Here is a 4,243-nt window from a genome sequence, read left to right as displayed (position 1 = left end):
GCTGCTAATACGTTTTGTGTCTCATCACCTATTTTAGAATTTCGAACAATCGTGTTGTCATTGTTTAGAATGAAATATTACACTCCCTCTTTCTTTCATATAAAAACCCCGGAACTCACTTTGGTTAACGATCTTGAGCAGGGGAACGCAGATTCTGCCGCCGCTACTGCGGCTTCTTCAGAATTCTGTGTGTTCAGCGATGGATTCTGGGACTGATAACTGAACTACCTGGGGACCCTTCTGCCGGTTTTTCGCAACAACCGCACCTTACCCCGCTTCCGTCTTTTCTAGTCCTGGCTGCTCTAATAAGAGAAACATTCAGCTCAGTTCTTAAATCAAAGCCAAAGCTACTTTAAAGCCCAGAGGGGAATAAGTGACATAGGACTTTGAATGCTCATCGAGAATTAATAAGATTCTGGTTGTCTGGCACCTACCTTCCGTTTACATCCAGAAAGAAGTACTGGAGCAAAGAGCCAAGAAAATCTAAAAGCCCATGTTCAAGTCCTCCATCCTGCTAGATATCAAACTCTGAAATGCTGATAGGGAGATGGCACAGCTCGGGGCTCATGTGTGCTTCAACTGAACTGGCTGACTAGGCAATTCCAAACTAGTGCCCCTGGATGCATATAAATTGGGTGGAGGAACATGACAAAAGTGATCACAGACATGATTTGTTAGAGTTTACCAGAGAAACAAGTGAATAGGATGTGTGAAGGAGATTTATTCTGAGGAATTGCCTCCTGTGATAATGGAGGCTGGCAAGTCCAAAATCTGCAGAGTGGGCAGCAAGTCCACAACCCAGGAAGAGCTGATGCTACTGATCCAAGTCTGAAGGCTGACTATCAGCACAATTCCCTCTTAGAAGGGAAGCCAGTATTTCATTGTATTCTTGCAGTTGGATGAGGCCCATTCATATTATGGAGGGCAATCTGCCTTATTGAGTCCACTAATTTAAACCTCAATCTCTTTCAAAACATACTCAAAGAAACATCACAGAAACACAGATTAATGGTTGACCACATATCTGGACACTGTGACCCAGCAGGTTGACACATTAACCATCACAAATATTTACCTACCTGAAGGGTTACAATAAAATATCAAAAGGCATTGTTTAGGATGTGAAGCAACCGGACTCTTTCATACTTGGGAATATAAATTGGTTCAATCACTTATGAAAGTGTTTTGGCATTACAGACTAAAGCTTAAACACACACAATTACTGTGACTCTGCAATTCCATCCTTAAGTGTTTCCACCCATCAAAAATCCTTACTCCTATTGACTGAAAAACATATGTAACAATATTCATAGCAGCAACATTTATAATAGCCCAAACTGGAAACAATCCAAGTGCCTTTGTAGAAGAGGTGGACTTTAGTAATGTGTTGATATCTGGGGTTGATTTTGAAGAATGGAGATGGTGCACAGATGCTTGATGCTTGTCAGAACAAGAGAGAAGGGATTAAGGGGCTTCAATGACAAAGGAAGCTCAGAATAAGAGTATCCAAGAGGGATGAGGACAATCCTATATTTGACACCCTGCTGGTTTCTCTCCTGCTCCATCCCTTCCATCTCCTAGACTTCCTCCTCCCTTCTCCTTTTTACTTTTCCATGTATTCTCTACTCCTACCTGGACCTTATTTCCCCACTTTCTTCTGCATGGGAATCAAAGTACTGAGTTTCTAAATTCATATTTGTTTCCTGAATTGACTGTAAAACCCAAATAAATGTTTATAACTACATTTAATAAAGTTGACAAAAAACGCAATCAAAAAATGAGCAGATCTAAATAGACATTTCTTCAAAGAAGACATACGGATGGCCAAAAAGCACATGAAAAGATGCTCAACACCCTAATTATCAGAAAAATGCAAATCAAAAGTACAATGAGGTATCACCTCATGCCAGTGAGAATGACCATCATCAAAAAGTCTACAATCAATGCTTGCTTGTTGAGGGTGTGGAAAAAAGGGGAACCTCCTACATTGTCGGGAGGAATGTAACTTGGTACAATCACTATGGAGAACAGTATTTTAAGGTCCTTAAAAACTAAAAGTAAACTACAATATGATCCAGCAATCCCATTCCTGGGCATATATGCAGAGAAAACTAAAATCCAAAAGGATGCATGCACCTCAGTGTTCATCACAGCACTGTTTACAATAAGTAAGGCATGGAAGCAACATAAATGTGCATCAACAGAGGATTGGATGAAGAAGACGTGGTGTGTATATATATATACACACAATGGAATACTCAGTCGTGAAAAAGAAATAAGCAATGCCATTTGCAGCAACATGGATGGATATGGAGATTATCATACTAAGTGAAGTAAGATTAAATATATGATATTGCTTATATGTGGGATCTAAAAAAAGGTAGAAATGAACTAATTTAAAAACAAAAATAGAGTCACAAATATAAGAAACAAACTTGTGGTTACCAGATTGCTGGGGTGGGGTGGATAAATTGAGAAATTGAGGTTGACATATATACACTACTGTGTAGCACAGGAAACTACTCCATCTCTGTAATGACCTATATGGGAAAAGAATCTTAAAAAGAATGGATGAATGTATATATATATAGCTGAATCACTTTTGCTGTACAGCAGAAACTAACACAATATTGTAAATCAACTATACTCCAACAAAAAATTTTAAAAGGATGCTGATGGTTCAGATACCATTTTACAGTGCGTTATTGTGGAAGTCAAACCTGTTTCTTCATCTTTAAAATGGTGCTAATATTATCTACCTGATTGGGTTAAACTGATAATTAAGTGAGATAATCCACGTGATGCCAATTCAGTGCCTGTAGTAAGGGTTCAAAAATAGTAGCTGTTAGAGAATATACTATTTTTATAAATCTTGATTTCCCTAGAACAGATAGCAGCTGTGAAAGCACCTCTACCCTAGAAGAGGATGGAATCTGAGTTTGATGCTGAGGACCCAGGCTGGCATGACCAGTAAATAAGGAAAAGTAAGTCGCCTTCCTCAAATCAGGATTAATATTAGCTTCACACAGTAGTAGATTTACTGCTTCATTTCAGACTGATGTCAATGTTTCAGACACTATAGTCCCTGGAATTGGCAGGTTGTTCGACCTGACTTGAGTGACCGCAGAACGGTTTCAGTTGATTGTGTCATTGACGTGAGAGCGGTTTCAGTTGATTGTGTCATTGACGTGAGTCTTCGGTAACCTTCCTTGTGTTGATAAAACCGTAGTCGACAGGATTCGAACCTGCGCGGGGAAACCCCAATGGATTTCAAGTCCATCGCCTTAACCACTCGGCCACGACTACCTGCTGCGAGTACTTTATTGTTAACGAGTTTGAAGGTATAACGAGTTTGGCACGAGGCACCAAAACATAGTGAAAGTTGTCTTGGTGTGTAACTGGTGTGGTAACAAAGAATTTCCTAAGCCCATTCGAGACTTCTCACGTTCATATGAAATAAGTCATCCATGGCAAATAGAAATTCAGTGGAGGAAGATGGAATTCAAAGAATCATTCTGAGACAAGGGATTCGAATTTTCTGTGCCCTAGAACTGCCCTAGTAGTCTCACACCTGCAAGTGTCAATGGGACTGGAAACGGGTTGGAAGAAATTTGGGGAAATCTGAAAGCGTGCAGTCAGTCGCGTTTGCTTTCAGCGTTAAGCTCTAAAGCAGAAGTATCTCCGATAACCTTCAACTGCGTTGACCTTTCCCTGTCTTAAGAGAAATACTGGAAACCCGATTTGAGTCAGAGTGCATGGTGAGAGAATGGGGAAGGACCAGGAGCTGAAGAAAAAGATGCTGGGAAGATCTTCAACCCTCATGCTGGGAAAATTTTCAACTCCTTACTGCTCTTCTTCTTCCCCTGAGAGGAAAGCCCGCAGCCCAGGAGCCTTAGGGAGAAGCAGCTTATGTAACAGCTTGAGGACATTCACGGTATAGAAAAACAAACCAAATAAAATAAAATAACCCACATGACCATGTGTGTAACACACAAGGTCATGAATGCCAGAATAACTGTATTAATAGGATTGTGGATTTAGAGACTTAACTCAATGAAACCCTGTAGAACTGGATTCTTTTTCCTTTTTTTTTTTTTTTTTTTAATGAGGGATTCAGGACTATAGGATCGACTTCTGAGAGTTGAAGTACTTTGCCGAAAGCACCATCAAGTAGACTTAGACAGACTTTCAGATACAAAGGGAGGATGCCTTTCATGGCTGAGGCCCTCAAACTCTCATAACT

At 40.1% G+C, this 4,243-nt stretch overlaps 1 non-coding gene across 1 annotated transcript; it reads right to left on the bottom strand.

Moving 5' to 3' along the window:
* Positions 1-3,224: 3,224 nt before the first annotated feature.
* Positions 3,225-3,306, bottom strand: TRNAS-UGA (transfer RNA serine (anticodon UGA)). Its single transcript has one exon. It is a non-coding gene; the product is annotated as a tRNA-Ser (tRNA).
* Positions 3,307-4,243: the final 937 nt, after the last annotated feature.

The sequence above is a fragment of the Moschus berezovskii genome, chromosome 23 (assembly GCF_049115385.1).
Source record: "Moschus berezovskii isolate FMDL1 chromosome 23, NW_MosBer_1.0, whole genome shotgun sequence".
NCBI lineage: Eukaryota > Metazoa > Chordata > Mammalia > Artiodactyla > Moschidae > Moschus > Moschus berezovskii.
The sequence above is the reverse complement of the archived record's forward strand: the minus strand, read 5'-3'. Positions and strand labels throughout refer to the sequence as shown.